General features: G+C 40.1%; 1 pseudogene; it reads right to left on the minus strand.

The window, feature by feature from the left end:
* Nucleotides 1-1,919: 1,919 nt before the first annotated feature.
* On the minus strand, nucleotides 1,920-2,011 carry LOC147005624 (U6 spliceosomal RNA; annotated as a pseudogene).
* Nucleotides 2,012-19,138: the final 17,127 nt, after the last annotated feature.

The raw sequence follows: 19,138 nt of genomic DNA on the forward strand, positions 1-19,138 counted from the left end.
CGGGAAGGCTGAGCCCGCCCCGCCGCCTGTTCCCGGACAGCCTCCGCTAGGGGAAGCCAGTGTTAGGGTTTTGACAATAGAGATGCCTATGCGCGTGTTTTGCAGCCCACGGATCACGTAGTGACTAATTCATTTAAGAAGTCAGAGCGCCTCTTCCGCGCCGAGCGTGTACTAGGTTTAGAACTACGACCTTCATCACCCAGACCCCACGCCCTGCCCTCATAGAGACTTAGGGAACCGAGAGGTAACCTCAAAAATATACATGAAACTGGCATCTGGATTGTAACTTAATGTATTCAATAGCTTTTTTGTTGTTGTTTTTTCAGTAGGAAATAAACATTAAATTTGTGTAATCCGAATCTAAGAAAAAATTAAAAGGTCGTATTTATTAAAAAAAAAATGGGGTCCTGGAAAAACACGCTAAGCAGAGGCTGTGGTTCCCAAGTTTTATGGCACTGCTAACCCAGATTAATGATCACCCAGCAGTGTTGTTTCAAATTGCATCAAGTAAAGGCCCTCAAACTAAAGTGGAAAGGTTGGGACAGAATTCAAAGACTAGTATATAAGCAAAATTAAACTATTTTTAAAAAACTATAATAAGGTTGCTGTATTTCCAACGTTTTAAAACTGTCCCAACTTTACCTACTAACTTAATGATTACCAAAAATATTTGCAAAAACAATGTTTTAAGTAAGTTTATGGTTTTATGTTGGGTCGCATCCAAACTTAATCCTGGGACACACACATGCAGCCCTCATGTCTCAGGTTGGACATACTATATTTGGGTTTAAATCTATCATTTTACTAATTATTTTTTCTCTCATTTATTTTGTTTGTTCAATTTGCTTTCGTGCTATTTTTAAAATTCCATTCTCTTCCAACAATTTTTTATACATTCTTTATACTTTCAGTACTGTTTCAGTTACTGCTATGTACAAATCACCCCCAAATATAGTTATTTAAAACCATAACTGATTTGTTCATGATCCCGGGCTCTATGCTCAGGAATTCCATTATGACAGAGTGCCAGTAGCTCGTCTGTACAGCTTGAAGGCTGGGCCTGCCTGGTCTAACTGAAATCTCTTAGGACACAAGGTCGAAGCTAGTGTCTCAGCACAAATAAGCTGACAATGATGTAGAAAATGGGAAGATGGAAGCTAAGAATGCTGGAGAAGCGGGGTGGTGGTGGTGCACGCCTTTAATCCCAGCACTTGGGAAGCAGAGGCAGAAGGATTTCTGAGTTCAAGGCCAGCCTGTCTACAGTGAGTCCCAGGACAACCAGGGCTACACAGAGAAACCCTGTCTAAAAAAAAAAAAGAATGCTGGAGAACTGGAGAAAAAGAAGGCTTGTTGGTCTGTTTTGTGTGTGGCTTCTCTACCTGGCTGACTTGGGCTTCCTCATAAAATGATAATCTGGATTACAAGATGGGGGCATTCCAAAAAAACAAGCTTCAATAAGCAAGCAGTATAATTGATTACTAATATGTCACTGACCCAAGCAAGTCACATGACCAAGTTGAGCATCTAAGTGGGAAGGTATTTTATATAAAAGGCTATAGATCACTTAAGGGTAACTTATCCTAATTCAATTAAGAGCTGATAATTAGATGTAATTCCAGAGCTAGTTTAAATATTGGTTTCTAGAACCCTGAAACTCATACTCTTATAAAAAAAAAAAAGTTGGAGGTGGGAGGGTTGGAGAGATGGCTCAGTCAGTACTTAAGAGCACTGGATACTGTGTCCAAGAGGACCTATGTGCAGTTCTCAGCAGCCACATGGCAGCTAGACGATTTCCAGGGAATCTGATGCCCTCTTCTGACCTCCATGGGTATTAGGCACAAACATGGTATAAGTACCGACATGTAGGAAATACCATACATATAAAATTAAGGACTTTTAAATTTGGAATATGAAAGTTTACAATTATAGAATGCTCCGTGAATTGTTATGTCATTCTTGCACAGGGTCCATGCTAATCTTTTCTTAGTATACATGCTGCTGATGTGAGCACTGTTCACACACTTGATCAGAAGGACCAGTAACATCATGAGGGCCCTTAGAGCCTGCACGCAGAGCCCCTATCATAACTGACAGGCATTCTGGGCTATTCTAGAAAGGGTAAGATTGTACTCCTTGAATGAGAAGAAGGGTGAATTGGACTGTAAAGTTCCTAGTGTACTTTTCTCCTTTATTAGGAATATTTAGATGATCCTTCTCTTTCTCCTCCTTTTTCTTCTTCCTCCTCCTCCTCTTCTTTCTCCTCTTCCTCTTCCCCTCTTGCTCTTCCTTCTCCTCCGCTTCCTCCTCTTCTTTATCTTGAGGGAGAAGGTTGCCTGGCTGAAAAGTTTATCTCCCTAGATCTCATGTAATTATGGTTCCCATAAGGAGACAGTCCTGGAAACTGCTCAATTGCTAGAAAAGGATTTCATTTTCTAATACCAAGCCTCTCCTTCCCTCCTGTCCCCTCCCTCACCTCCCTTCTTTGACACACAGATGGAACTAGTGTCTCATGACAAAAGCGAGAGCATAATGTGGAAAACATGAAGCCGGAAGCCATAGGCTGAGGATGCTTGGAAAGAAAGAAGGCGCCTGGGTTGTTCACGATATTCTGAAGCTGCTCTGGCAGTCCTAAAATGGCTTCTGTCCCCCAGATAAATCATAATTTGTCTCCACTTCTACCTGGAGTGTGTAGCTGAACATAATTTTGGCTAGTACATAAACTATCATGAGTTACCTTCCACTGAGTGTTCTTGCTCTCCTGATGTACAAGTTAGATACTAACTTGACTTAGTGTGTTAGAAATACCCAAAGAGCTATCACAAAATAATGTATCAACTCCCATACCATTTTCTGCTAAATCCTGATATCTCAAATTATTATCAGTGTAAGAAACATTTATTAAAGGAAATAGAAAGTAGAAGGGAGAAACAGTATCCAAACTTGAACCTCCCAAAGTCTCATTTTAACATTTTGATGGTCTCTGCCTTTTTTCCAAGTACTTTTTTACCATTATGACACTAGTGCATATTTATATTATTTTACCTAATGTTCTACTATAAATAGCTTTCCAAGTTAGCACAAGTTAGCAAGGGTGTGGCTAAGTGAGAAAACAAATACATATACTGTGGTGAGTAACAAAATATATACACAGGAATGGTCCTAAAAATACACAGAGGGGAAATTACTGTTAAATAAGTAGCTGACTAACTATAATATGTTTTGATTAACTCTTTCTTTCATGTCAATTCACTTTTTAAAAATGTAATATTTATTACTACTGTGTATGCACAACCCAATGTGTTTGTGTGGGGAGGTATGTGGGTGCAGACATGGCACGTGTGGGGAGTCAGTTCTCTCCTTCCACCTTTCATAGATTCTGGGGATCAAACCAATGTCCCCAGACTTTGAGTGTGACTGCCATCTCACTGCCCTCAATTCACTAAAATAAATAATTTCAAGTCAGTTGGTTAAATATGAGTGAACGCAGAGGGAGAATGTATGGCATCTTAGTGAATGGTTTCCAAAACTGGAAGACATATCATGTGGCTATACGTTTTATGGATGTGTAGACTTTTATTCATGACCATATGTTTTTATAAGTCATTTTTTTTAAAACATATATAGAGGATGGAAATATTTTAACTTCCAAGCATTCTTTTTATTGCCAGTTTTCATGATTGTTGTATTGTGGACCAACCTCAGCATATTATTAGAGTACTCCTAATGCTAATGCATACACGTTAACGTGAGAACCAAGATTTCTTTTGTGAAATTTCAAGTGACTCAAAGAAACTAGTTTTCATTTTAATTAACAGTAAATGTTATCAAATGTCTAAATATCGGCATTCTGTTGCTTTCTGCTATTGCAAGTATTTGTAATAGTTAATTTCCCAACATCCTTCTCCAGGAAAGATAATTACTTTTGGTTACCACACCAAAGAGGAAACAATGACCAGCATGACTAAGAGAGTTCAGTGGAACACTTGAGATTTGAATACAAGCTTTGTCCTTTAGTGTCGCTAAGCTGAGATCACACGGAGAACACAGCTACTTGTACAAATAGTGAACCTGGAGCCCCTTATCTGTGAGTGCTAAGTTCAAGCTATCATGTTTTCTATGGCTTTGTGAATTATTAATGGCTTAGTTAGTTTAAGGTTTTTCCTAAATTCGTTTGGAACTGGACATTTTAAAGTCATACTTTCTAAAGATGATAGAAGACCATTGCCACATTTTAAAAGACATTTCTTAGTTATAATCGCTCTCTCTAGAAACTCACTTTTTAGCCTCTGTCACGAGTGAGGCAACAAGTTAAGTCTGGGGAACTAAGGGTAAAGATAAAGACCTAGGGGGAAATTAAACACAAAATCTAAATATAATATGTGTTAAAATGTTTTGGCAAGTTCACTTGCTCTTCTGGTTACCTGAGATGTGCATTTGTAAATTGCCTGATCATCTGCTGACCTTTTTGTTTTTGTAGGATTCAGAAAGTCTGGTGAGTTCTTCATTCACTCCAGTTGTGGTCCTGTTTAGTAGTTCTTGCTGCATATAACGAAAATGCCTTCTAATGTAGTTGGTCTGGGGTCTCTGTGAGATGATTCCCTCAGAGAAGTCCCTGGATATTTTCTGGACTTCTTATTCAATTGATTTAGTATAGCTTCTCAAGTATGTATTGCTATGCAGTAGTTGTGTGACACACATGAAGATAGACACTACCCTTTTTTTCAGTTTGTCATACTGAAACTTGTGGATCCACCATCTGTCATTAGGAAAGTCTCCCACAAATTCTCCAGTCCTATTCCTGATCTCTGAGTCAGAGTCTCAGAACAGTCAGGGAGCTGACAGCTACCTGGGTAGGACTGTTCTAAGAGCTCTCCATCATTTGGAACACTTGAGAGTGGGGAGGAGGTGGGTTAATGAATAAGAAAGCAACTGCATAAACTGTGGTAAGTAATATTAGATATAAACAGGAACAGTGCTAAAAATACATAGAGGGCAGATTAATTCTATTGTCAGAAGGGAGAATTACCAGTCTTAGACTTCTTGGACTATGTAAAGTATCATTCCTTAAACTGTTTAGAAATTTAACTGTTAGCCGGGCGTGGTGGCACACGCCTTTAATCCCAGCACTCGGGAGGCAGAGGCAGGCAGATTTCTGAGTTTGAGGCCAGCCTGGTCTACAGAGTGAGTTCCAGGACAGCCAAGGCTACACAGAGAAACCCTGCCTCGAAAAACCAAAAAAAAAAAAAAAAAAAAAGAAAGAAAGAAAAAAAATTCAACTGTTTCTACTTGGAGTACAGCTAAAGCTGAATAGGAACATAAAACAGGAAGCCTACTTTTAAAACGTTCATGTCTGTGTGTGAGTTTAACCTGCGGGAGTCTGTGGAGACCACGAGAGGGAGTTGGACCCCCTGGACTAGAGTTACAGGTGGTTGTGAACTGCCTTATGGATGGACGGTGGAAACCAAACCAGGTCCTCTGCAAGAGCAGCCCGAGTTCTGCTTCAGAGCCATCTGTCCAGCCACAAGAACCAGGATACTTTTTAAAAAGTGAGATACTCAAATAAATTCAAAGATTTGAATAAGCAAGCACAGAAATAATTAGAATTAACAGCCTTCTACTGTGGGAATTATCCTAAGGGTATAATTAGGGTTTTATGCATGGGTTTGATTACAAAATAAAAAAAAAGACTTTTATTTTCGTTTTTGAGACAGGCTCTAGCCTCAGACTCACTGTACTGTCACTTAAGTGCTGGATTACAGGCCTGGACCACCACACCTTCCTCAAGACTTTTATATTTTTCAGTAACAAAATGTAGGGATTAAGTTTACTGGACCCTGGCCAGCTGTGTTATTCAAGCTCCTGTGTTTAGCTTAAGTTCTCATTGATGTCCACACTCAGAATTGTGACTTTGTCAGAATGGAGAAAATTACTCTGATGCCTACCATCTACTTTTCTCTGATTCTCCCACCAAGCAAACAGGGCCTAGCCCACAGGATTTCAACCTGACTGACATTTGAGAATTATTCAAGCTACTTCACATATGAAGTATATATTGTACATCTGCTTTTAATCTTCTCCCAAGGCTAGCCAAATCAGATGAGGCCTGTGCACTGACGGGTACCATATTTGTCTTGTCCTCCCTGGTTCCTAACAGGACACATGATATATATAGGTAATCAGTAATGACATTTATTTATTCAACACATATTTGAGCATCTGCATCCCAGGCTTATTTATTTTGCATGTCATGTTCTAGGTATGTTTAAGTGTTAGACGGTACAGAAGAAAACAAATTACAAATTCATAGCAACACTCTAATTGGGGGAAGCAGCTTGTATTAGAGATACTGAAAGCTGTAAAAATAAGATGTGGTAAGGGCAGAACAACTACCTCAGCAAACAAGAGCATGTGAAAAATAATTATTTGTCGGTTTAACGGAATGATTTAGGTTAAATTAGGACTGTCCTCGATGAAAATGTATACTCATACTACATTCCCACATACGTTTTTAGAGTGCTGTGGGAAAGGGAGTAAAATATTGGGGGTGGGGGGGAGGTCCTGTGATAGCAGCAACGACCTTCCTAAGATGAAAACACACAGCCAAAGCCTGAAGAAAATAAGGGGCAAGGAATGGGAGCTCCAGAGGAGAAACTTCCTGGGGAAATGGCGCAGCATGTGTAGACTCCAGGATCAAGGCAAGCTTGCTCTGTTAGCAGGAATCCTAGAGCCAGTTTGATTGGAGTAGAATAAGCAGGGATACTGCTTAGATCTTTAAAACAAAAGCCAATGTAATTTACATTTAAAAGAGAACACTCCCGGCTTCTGTGTGGAGAAGAGCTTTTGTAGACTGCAAAGAATGGAAACAAGATTAGTTAGTAGGCAAGAGATTATGGTGGTCTGAACTAGGGTGGTAGCGATTGCTGGTTAGATTCTGGACACATGCGGAGTGGTACTGAGAGCACTAGCAATATTGCATTCGGGATAGGAAGGAAATTGAAGACCCAGGAATGATTCCATTTGTAACTTAAACAAGTAGAAGAATCGAGTTGTCATTTCGCCAGGAGGAGTGAGCTTTGGGAAACAAGGAGAAGGAAAAGTGTAGATTTGGCTGTTATTATGAAGACATACTAGATAACACTTATGCTAATAGTCAATTAGATAATGAAGTTAACAATTTGGGAGTTGTAGTTGTTTGCTATCGAAACCAAGAATTAATTTCATTTTTTTTTAAATTTTACTGCTTCAATGTGAGTGTGTGTGTGTGTGTCTGTCTGTCTGTCTGTCTGTCTGTCGGTGAGTGAAGACCAGAGGGTAGCTTGTGGAGCTGGCTCTCTGTTTCTACTTTATGTGTCCCAGGGATCGAACTTTGATCATCAAGCTTGGCAGCAAGCAGCTTTACACTGAGCCATTTCCCTGCTCTGAAACTCTTCATGGCTAAGTCTATAGCAAACACACTTGCTTCTCCATTTGACATTGCTGTGACAAATCTTTTCCTGGGAAGACACAGCACACACATCTTGTTACCCCACATGGAGAACCCGAGAAAGACCGAAGTCCAATTTGGTGAACCGATGTGTCTTATTGGGGTTACTTAGAGGAATATAGGTGAGGAGTTACTTAGAGGAGCAGAAATGACTCAAAGGCAGCTTTGTCACCCCAGCATGGGTGACAGCTCACAGAAGCTGGGAACCTGGAATACACTGAGCAGCCTGCAGGCAGCTCTGACAGGCAGGCTGGAGAGTGTTCTTTCCAGGTGCCTCAGTCTAAAACTCTTCCTGGCAGCGCTGCTGGTTTCTGTTCCTCCTGGGCAGCCGGTAGTGTTCATTTCAGAGAAGGGAGTTTTATTCTCATACAGCCTTTAAATGAAGCGCTGCTTTCTGGGTTGGTCCACTCATTTTTTAACAGATACAATGGCTTTCCTTCTCGGTGAGTACAAGCTTAGTAAGCACAACCAGGAAAGAAAAGAGTGAAGAAAGTGTTCTTGCAGCAAGTGAGGCACACACAGGGGATGTTTCCTCAAGCTGCTCCTCTCTGAACAAAGCAAGGGAGTTTTTAAAAACAGGGGACACTCACATACATTCTTAGAGGGAAGACTCAGCGTCATAGACTCAGTTGGAAGTCATGTGTTTTTAGACATTCATTACATGTTCAAAAAAAAAAATCCAAAAATGGCAGACAGTAATTTTCTTTTTCTGGGCAGAGAATTTAATATCATAGTAAGCTAAGTTTGCTTTAATTCACCTAAAAAGGGCTAAGTACAATGACTCGACAGTTTCACCTTTTCCTGGTTTCTCCGAGGGCCCAACAGAAAGCAAAGGGTGGTTTAAGATGCACACTTAACAGTCACTGAAAGGAAAGAGACTCCACCCTCACTCCAGATTGATGGGATTGTCTTATAGGGTACCTGCCGGACAATTTCTGTTTCTCCAGCTGAGGTAAACTGTCGGGAGAAAATGTACAGCTCCAGGCACCCAGCTGTGCCCTGGCAACCCCACGTAAGGAAGCCTGCCGAATAAGAGTGACTTTCAGGATGATGAAGTGAAACAGGTGACATTCACATGCTCTTCAAGGAGGTCTAAGGAAAAACAACTAGCAAAGCCAAGCATATGAAAATACGAAAATAAAAAAAAAAGTACAAACTTATGCAACCTTATAGTAATGTAAGCTAAATATGTCTCTCAAATGAAAACGTACAGTATCAATTTGAATCCCTATTATGTATTGGCTTCTTGCCTATAGACCTTAAAGATGCAGCTGTCTCTTATTTTCAAATGTTAAACAGATGGAAATGCAGTGTACCAGTGAAGTCTATATTAAGCCAAAGAAAATATTTGCAACATTATTCAGTGTGTGCATTATTTTGACTTCAGCAAGATTTTATTTTTTGTTTTTTGAAGAGTTAGAGCTAATTAGAAGTCAAAATTCTGGTTTTTTTTTTCTCCTCCACATTCAAGGAGTGTATTTACACTGAAACTGATAATCTTTTGGTTTGAAAGTTTTACCAAAGAGTAGTGTTTCTTCAGTTAAAAATAACCTCTTGTTGAAATGAAATCTGTGTGACCATGAGAGATGGAAACCAAAACTGCTTTTTTTTTTTTTTTAGCTTCAAAGGGAAAAGCCAGGACATTTAGCTGCATCAACAGAACACCAGGTACAACCTACTGGAAATAAATGGGCTAGTTGTATAAAGTGACCCAGAAAAAAAAGACCCAACACATTGATTGACATTATTTATATTTATTTCACTTTTGTTGAATGACTCTGTAAGAAGTTGCCAAGCACACGTGTCTGAACAAATGAGACAGAGCCTCTGCCTTTGTATGGAATAACATACATCACACAAATAACATGTAATTAATTAGGCTTTTAAACATTTATCTGTGTGTGTGTGTGTGTAAGATGTATGTGAGCATGGGTGTATACTGAAGGTCAGAGAGCAACTTTTGGAAAGACAGTTGTTTGCTTCCATTGTGGGTCCTGTGAATGGAACTCAGGTCTTCAGGCTGGACTCCATGTGTCACAGCTTATACAGCTATTATTTACACACTGGGCCACCTTTCTGACTTTATAGTTACAGATTTTGAACATCGTTTGAGAAAGTTCCATGACTGAGACCATATCTAGACTGGAGAGGTGAGGGAAAATGTGCCTGGTCAAAAACCATATGAGTAAACTCTGATGATTAAACAGCAAGTAGGTCAAAGGTCAATGTGGGAGTAGTCCATAGTGGGCAAGAGACAAATACAGGAAGTGAAAGTCAGCGTGGTGAAGGTATGGCACACACAAGAGAGCCAGTGTGTCTGGAAACAGAAAATGAAAGGGGTGTGGTGGTGACTAGAGAGGGTTTGCTGGTTATACACATTGAGGCATAATTAAGGATTATAGCACAAAATTAAAGTCAGTGTGCTTCAATTAAAATAATGTGGGATGGCCACTGGGAGGTGGGGATGCATGCCTTTCATTCCAGCACTCAGAGGCAGAGGCACGCAGATCTCTGTGAGTTAGAGGCCAGCCTACTCTACAGAGCTAGTTCCTGAACAGCCAGGGCTTCACAAAGAAACCCTATCTCAAAATAGAAGAGGAGGAGGAGGAGAAGGAGGAGGAGGAGCAGCAGCAGCAGCAGCCAGGGAGATGGCTCAGCAGTTGAGAGTTCTTCTACGGGACCAGGGTTTGATTCCTAGCACCTACATGGTCACCTACAACTGCTTTATCATCAGTTCCAGAAGATCTGATACCATCTGTGGCCTCTATGGGCAAGAAGCGTGTGATACACAGATAGACATATAGGCAATACAGCTATGTGTGTGAAATAATAAAATAATAAGTTAAAAATTGTAAAGGAAGATAATGGTGTGATCATATTTTATTTTCAAAAGTCAGTCTGTAATCAGGGAGATGACAGGTATGACAGCATGACTATAACCCCAGTACACAACGGGAAACAGAGGTAGGAGGATTGCCGAAAGTTTTAGTCTAGCTTGGGATATATAGCAAGATCCAGGCCAGGCCACAAAGTAAGACCCTGTCTCAAAAACGGGGGGCTTTGTGGTGGTAGGGAACTGTTTCAATTTCAGTAATAAAAATTCAGTTTCAGTAATAAATAATTCAGGATAAGCATAGGATTGGGACCCAAACTATCTTTTTCATTTATTTGAGACCTAGTACTGCTATGTAGTACTGGTAAGCTGGCTGTGAACTCACAGCCCAGGAAGGCCATGGACTTGCTGGAGTATGACGTCCTCCTGCCTCACTCAGCCTTCCAAGTGATAGGTTATAGGGATGCTCATTTATTTCCACATGGCTCAGACTGAGCAGGGTTTTACTGCTGAGAGGTAACACGACAAGAATGAATCAGAAGAACAGACCCAGGCGAAGTAGCAGACGTCCGTAGACCCTTGGGCCCACTTTGCTCAGAGGTGCCTGGGATGCTGTACAGAACTCTGATGGGACAGGTCAAAGGACACAGGAGGCAAACTGGAGATATTACTGAGCACTCTGGGACAGTGTGAGTGATCGTGAAATAGTGGTAGTTTGTTACAAAATATTTAATTTAGATGAAATTCAGAAGTATACAAAAATAATCCAAAAGTTGTGGTGAGTACTAAAAAGAGAGCAAGCTGTAGGGCTGTTTTTGTTTGTTGTTTGGTTGGTTGGTTGGTTTTTTTGTTTTTTGTTTTCCTTTGAGATAGGGCTCAGAGGTATACGTAAAACCCAGGTTGGACTCATATCCAACCTCTTCTAGGTGCAGTCTCCAAAAGGCCTGAGGTTGTAGGCATTTACCACCACACCTTGCTGAGAAAGTTCTTTACAGAAGAACAATAGCTAGGGAATGTGGACAGATTAATGAACTTAGAAAATCATTTGGTTAACTGATAGAGAGGAGAGTACTAGTTGATGTTAATGCTGCTAGGTGAAAGGCTAGAAGATAGTTGTGGTATTTAAATATATCTTCTGCCCCATAACAGCATCACCACCAATTAGGACCTAGGTTCAAACACCTAAGCCTTCAGGGCACACTTCTCATTCAGACAACCTCAGTGAGTTTCAAGCTTGAGAGCAAAACCTGTTTCAAAACAAACGACAACCAAAATATCAATGTCATGAACTGCAAATAGTGGGTTTCCCATAAAACTGAAAAAATATTGCTACCATGAGAGATAAAATAATAAAATTATTTTAGATGGAAAGATACTAAAGGCTATGTTTTATCTACATGATGGACATTTTAAAATATTGCAATGATACTCTTCAGATAACTGGTGAAATAGATGAAATAATAATATTATATATGACAGGAATGTTAATTTCTTTAATGTAGCAGTGGTAAGAGAATTACTGTCATTACGTATCATAATACATACAAATTTTGTTTTGAGACAGGCTCTCACTATGTTGCCCTAACTGGCAGGCATCAAACTCATAGATGTGATCTCTCAGTCTTTCTCTCTCTTTCTTGCATTCATTCATTCATTCATTCATTCATTCATTTTTATTTTATTTTATTTTGTGGTGTGTGTGTGTGAGCACATGCATGAGCTTTTTCTTTAGTACATCTATCTATCTATGTATTTATTTGCATATGTGTGTATATACACTGTGCCACAGTATGTGTATGCAGGTCAGAAGACAACTTGCAAGAGTTACCTTGCATGGTCCTTACCTTCCACTATTCAGGTCCTGAGAGTAGATAGAGGTCACGCTATTAGGCTTTGTACCAAGCACCTTTCTCCACTAATCAACTATGTGGCCTACTCTTTGTGCTTAAAAGACAGGGGTCCATGCAGAAATATTTAGGGGATAAAGAACCATTTTATAGAGAGAGTAAGATCACAGGGTTCAGGTATATCCAGATGCTTATTCATACACATTTAGAGGCGAGCATTCCTCACTTTGAATAACTATAGAAATGGTACAGTGCTAGGTGTGATGTAACTACCTGTAATTCCAGCAGTTTTGGGAAACAGGAGTAGGAGAAACAGTTCAAAATCATTGTCAGTAGCTACACTGTGAGTTTCAGGCCAACCAACATCACATGAGATGGCTTGTCAGGTAAAGGGAGAGAACCAGCTCCCACAAGTTATCCTCTGATATCCACATGAACAACACAGTATGTATGTACACACACACATACAAACACACACAAATAAGTGAAAAAAAAAGGAAAAAAGACAATTGGGAGTGGGAAATTGGAGATGAATAGGATCAAGATACATTATATACATATATGAAATCATCAAAGAATAAAACTATGCTTTAACACATCATTGTAAAAAGATTAACTATTTATAAATATAGGAAAATAAAGTAAAATGGTTTTATGTAGTTATACTTTAATAAAAAAAAATTGGAAGCACTGGACTGGAGAGATGGCTCAGCAGTTAAGAGCACTGGTTAGTCCTCTTCCAGATGTCCTGGGTTTGATTGCCAGCACTTATATGTAAGCTCACAGCTATCAATGATCCAACAGCCTCCTCGTCTGATCTTCCCAGGCATCAGGCACACACATGGTGCACAGATACACGTGCAGGCAGAACATCCACACACATATTTTAAAATGTAAAAATAGAACCATTGAGCACTAAAATATTTTTTTCTTATAGAAAACATAGCAAGTGTAATTTGAACAGCCCTGCTTCTTCCGGCCATAAAACTTAACTCAAACTTAGGATTACGACAATTTGTAGAAGCACAAAAATGTTCATTGACTCATAGGTTAAGTTTTTCTTAACATTTTTTTAAAATTTTGAATATTTTAAGTGTGCGTGTGCACGCGCGCGTGTGTGCGTGTGTTTGTGCCTGCACACATGCATATGAATGCTTAACAGTTAGCTTGGGGCTTGCAGGATGGCTGGTTTTCCTGGGCAGATGTGGGCATATGGAAGAGCCAGCATGGAGTATCCTTAGATTCCAAAACTGGCTGAAGGAGGAATGTGACCATAGTGGTGGAAGTGTGACCAGAAAAGCCGGGAGCTGAGGAGGGAATTGTAGGTGGCCAGTAGGATGAAAAGCAATATTTCTATTTTGGGAGTAACGTTGGCCAGCTTAAGAGAAGTCCTTCAGGCTGGGGATATAGCTCAGTGTTGCCTTCAAACTTTCATACCACAAACAACCACCACTGACAGGAATATATCCCCCAAACTTACAAAACCACAAGTAGCACATGAAGGAAAATCTGCAATGGTATTCTTTGATAATGAAGACTGACATGGGAGATTGTGTCTATATACACTAAGTGAATCCTCATGACTTCCCCTCTTGAACAGAGACAATTCTTGTGATAGACTAGGAGTCACAAGAGGACTAGGAGTTACGACTATCACAAGTCATATGTTATGGCTTTCAAGAAGCCATGGGAGTAAGTTTTCTGTCCCAGGAATAAGAGGCTGAGGAGACAGAGGGGTAAGTAGTCTGGAGGGAAGAATGGAAAGAGTGATTGGGTGAAAAGAATTCATTTTAATTCTGCACTACAGAATGCAATCTCTATAATACTATTTAAACTAAGACACTGCAGTAGCAAGATCCAGAATGTGGCAGGGAGAATATCTGATCCTAATGGAATGGACTAGGAGGTCACTGAGGATGGAAGGGTCAGGGTATAAGAGGACGTGTTTGTCTCACTTTGTAGATGATGAAGTCTTCAGTCCTGGGAAAGAGTGAAATAGGGAGAGTGTGAGCCATGAGTCCAAGTCAGTGGTTTTCAAACTTTGGAGGGTATCATCTCAAAAAACAGTAATGGCTTACAGAGAAGTGGAACCGCTGAAGGCAGACTACGCTTCTGTATATTTTTGCCATGTTCTCAGGTGATTTGAAATCTAAAACAAAGTTTGAAATCCACTCCCTAAATATTAGTGGAGAGAAGTAACTGATAACCAGTCCATAACAAAGTCTACAGAAGACAGGGAGAGAAAGTAGTCGAGAGGCCGACGGAAGCAAACTTCTGTTAAAAGAAGGCTAGGTTGCCATGGCCCAGAAATAGTAACGAGGACAACTGGCTCCCTTAACTGTTTATTTTCCTTTTTGTGATAATGAGTGTTATAGAATTATGACTCTAAAAGAGATACATTGAAAGTCCTAATCATATGTATTTCAGAAAGTGACCTTATTTCGAAATAGGGTCACAGGAGCTTGAAATGCATGTAGGTAGTAGAAATGGGGGCATAGCATGACTGCTATTTTTATATGAAGATGGCCATATGCACACAAGTCAGAATGGTATATCATGATGACATTTAAGGTTATGGAGTTGCAAGCAATAGAAGTCACCAAAGGTTGTCACTAGACCACCAGAACCTAGGAAAGGGCAAACACAGATTCACCTATAGGATTCAGACGAGGAGTGGGCTCGCTAACACTTTAGTTTGTATTTCTAGTCTCCAGAATTTAGAAAATAGATGTGTATTGCTCAAGCCATCAAGTTTGTGGTAAACTGTTAAAGCTTTCCTAGAAAATTAATACAGTGAGATTGATATAGTCCCAATTTTTCTTTCCTACATTCTGCCCATGTCCTGCCTGCCCTTGTCTCCTTTGTATGAAATGTATACTCTGTCAGGATAGGGAAACCTTGTGTGAACCAGTGGGTGTCATTAGCACAGCAGCAACAACAACAAAAATAAGGAAATAAGGAAGGGAGGAAGGAAGGAAGGAAGGGAGGGAGGAAAAGAAGAAAGGAAGGAAAGGAAGGGAGGGAGGAAGAAAAGAGAAGACAAAAGAAAAGCTCATTTCCCCCAACATGCTGGAGGTGAACACAGTACACATTATCTCTTCTTGCTGGTGTGGCTGATTTCTGCATTTGCTGAATGTGGTTCATATGAGAGAAGTCAGTGCACATGATATGGGTAACTTATTTGAAGAGGTGTGTGTTAGATTTTTTTTAAATAAACAGAAGTCTATAAGATATATCTGCATGTTTCTCAGAAGAAAGCTTTTCCCATAAACTCTTTATAAAGGTTCCAAGAGAATATATATACTGGATTTCAATCTCCAAACCTCTCCCACTTTCTCTACTGTTATAAGGTCTCCTTATTTTTCACTAAAAGGAAAGTCTTGGTGCAACAATTGTCCTGGAAGAATTAACTTCCTAATTCATTTAGCAAATGCTACAGAAAACAATCAGAAGTAAGGTGTTATTCAGTGTATGAACAAAGAAACTGACTGTATCTGTCTTAGTCAGGGTTTCTATTCCTGCACAAACATCATGACCAAGAAACAAGTTGAGGAGGAAAGGGTTTATTCAGCTTATACTTCCATGCTGCTGTTCATTACCAAAGGAAGTCAGGACTGGAACTCAAGCAGGTCAGGAAGCAGGAGCTGATGCAGAGGCCATGGAAGGATATTCTTTACTGGCTTGCTTCCCCTGGCTTGCTTAGCCTGGTCTCTTATAGAACCAAGACTACCAGCCCAGAGATGGTCCCAACCACAAGGGGCCTTTCCCCCTTGATCACTAATTGAGAAAATGCCTTACAGTTGGACCTCATGGAGGCATTTCCTCAACTGAAACTCCTTTCTCTGAGATAACTCCAGCTGTGTCAAGTTGACACACAAAACCAGTCATTACAGTATCTCACTCAGTTTTCTGAAGTCTCCAATGGTTCCTTATTCTGACATGTGATGGCAATATGTACTTTGTAGCTCAGATATGTTACTTTGAGGACTCTAGAATGAGAATAGAGCAGTTGTTGCCTAGTGTAGGAGTATAGACTTATGTATGGAAGAGGGGTCATCTGCTAAATCTTCTCTTTAATTGAATGACCATCAATATGGATTGGAGGAGTCAGTGGGGCATGTTAAAAGGGCATGTGGACTAGAGATATTTATACCTGGTTCTACAGTTTTCTCTTGAGTCTTAATCCAATCTTCTGTAAGATAGTTTTATTTGGATGCTCTGTAGCTAACTGAATCTCACTGCATTTAAAACTTAGTTCATCCTCCTACCCCATCTCCCTCCACCAACTTTGTTTCCTTTCCACTTTCCGTTTTATATGCTCTCCTAAGTTACACACACACACACACACACACACACACACACACACACACACACACGGCTTTTCTGATGATGCACAATGCTCCCTTTCCTATGTTCTCCAATCTGCTTTCATTCTTCTTTCTATTTCTGAAACTGCCTGGCTGAGGCCTCCAGCGGCCCTGGTGATGCCCATCCTAACAGCCACTGTGCTCATCATGTCTCATCAGTGTTCAATCTGCACACTTTGAGCTCATTCTTCTTGGCTCTTAGCCTCTGGTACATGACATATCCTGCTTTTCCTCCTATTTCTTTGTTACTTCTCTGTTTTCTCATAGTCTCATCTTCAGCCAGCCTTCAAAATACAAACTTCTTCTGACATTTCTTTCAATATTGTCAATATAAGCTGGGCAGTGGTGGCGCATGCCTTTAATCTCAGCACTTGGGAAGCAGAGGCAGGCAGATTTCTGAGTTCCAGGCCAGGCTGGTCTACAGAGTGAGTTCCAGGACAGCCAGGGCTACACAGAAAGACCCTGTCTCGAAAAAAAACAAAAAAATTAATAATATGTATATTGCCAATATATTAATAACATTGTTAATATTTATTAATAATAAGCTGACAGTAGGCACCAAACTTCTAAGTATAAATACTAATTTGATGTGGCTGTCTTTTGCTTGCTATCTGTCATGCATTCGAAACATGACATGCCTGGGTTTTTGTTTGTGTTTATTTTGTTTTGTTTAGTATTTATTTGCTCATTCATGTGTGTGTGTGTGTGTGTGTGTGTGTGTGTGTGTGTGTGTGTGTGTGAGTGTGTGTGTGCAATATGCTGCTGTGTGGATTTGGAAGTCACAAGACAACTTGTGAATTGTCAGTTTTCTTCCTACACCTTATGGAAGATGTAGACCTCTAGCTTCTGCGCTTCCTCCTACTACAGGCCCACTGGCTCCAGCACTTTCTCTGGATTCTCTCTCTCTGCCTCCTGGCTGCCAACTTAGCAGTGTGGGGTTATGGATGTGTGCCACTGCATTTGGCTTGTACATGGGCTCCAGGGATTGGACTCTCCTGGCTTTCATAGCTATTGCTTTTACCCACTAAACTGTCTCCCTGACCCTTGTTTGCTTAGTCTTTCTAGGTCACTGTGGTTCCCAGGCTCTTGACCATCAGGGATATGTCACTATGACTGGCTGGTTTAACTAAACTCTTGAGTCACTTCAAAGCTTCCCTGCCTGACCTGTTATGTCCATGTATTTCAAGCTTAGTAAGTGGTACTTTAGTTTACTCAAGCTAGAAACCTTTCCATTCCCTCACCCTGCACATCCAAAGGGCCTTGTGATTCCTATGGTTTTCTACACCAAATCTCAGATCTGTTACTTCTGTTTAGTCTACTTAAACCAAGGTTACCACTTTGGTGGTAACTTTGATTCTGGTCATTGGTGTCCAAACTGATATCTCAGATGTACTTCTTGGGACTCTGTTCCCAAACTCTGCCCCAATATCTTTGCCAAGAAACATCTAGAGAGCAGACTGTTAAGAATTTCTCAATGTGTCCACAAGGGCATAGATTGCCTTTTGCTGGTCTCTCTAATCTCACTGTGTTTTCTCCACCCACAGAGCTTCAGCCTGTTGCCATCTCAGTTTCTGGGACCAGCCCAAGTCTTTCCCACCTCAAGACTTTGCATAATAGGTTCCCTTTCCTTGAACACTCTCTGCCTGCTGCTTTATGTGTAATTTTCTTTGTTTGTTTGCACTTGACATTTGATACAGTGATTGGCATATAGAAGGCTCTTATAGGAAGTGAATATAGCTGGAACACTTAATAAACAACCTAATGTTATATGAAGAGGGCACAGAGGGGTTGTATTAGTCAGGGTTCTCTAGAGAAACAGAACTATAGACTGAATATATATACGTTTATACACACACATATATGTATATATCCTTAGAACTATAGAATAAATATATACATTTATATGTATGTCTATATATAAAATCATACATATATTCATATATGTGTACATATTCTAACAAATCATATATATGATTATAGTCCATATGGACTGCTAAGCAAACAGGTCCAACTAGTCCAACAATAGCTGTCTACCAATAGAAGGGCCAAGAATCCTGTAGTTTGTTCTGTCCATGAGCCCGGATGTCTTAGCTGGTATTCAGTATGTGCCAGAATCCCAAAGAAGTAGGCTCTAATGCCTGTGAAGGAATGGACTTGCCAGAGAAAGCAAAAGCTAGCTGGCACAGAGATTTCTCCTTCCATATCCTTTATATAGCTTGCCAACAAAGTGTGGCTCAGATTAGAGGTGGATCTCCTTGACTCAAAAGATATGGATTAAAGGTATATCTTTCTACCTCAAAAGAACCCGACTTAAAGTAGATCTTCTCATTTCAAATGATTTAATTAAGAAAAATCCATCACAGGGATTTTTACCTATACCACTTGGGTTTTAGTTGATTCTAGATGTATTCAAGTTGACAACCAAGAATAGCCATCAGAGGGACCATTCCCATGTGCTAGTAAATGCTCTTTGGAGCAACAGAATGATGTTTATATAGATACCTATGGCTGCTGCTTTTTTGTTTGTTTGTTTGTTTGTTTGTTTGTTTGTTTTAAGAATTCTGCTGCCAGACCCAGGCACTGCAGGACCCACGGGTTACCTGTGCAG

Source organism: Mus caroli, unplaced genomic scaffold (genome assembly GCF_978045245.1).
Source record: "Mus caroli unplaced genomic scaffold, Mus_caroli_1 scaffold_3, whole genome shotgun sequence".
NCBI lineage: Eukaryota > Metazoa > Chordata > Mammalia > Rodentia > Muridae > Mus > Mus caroli.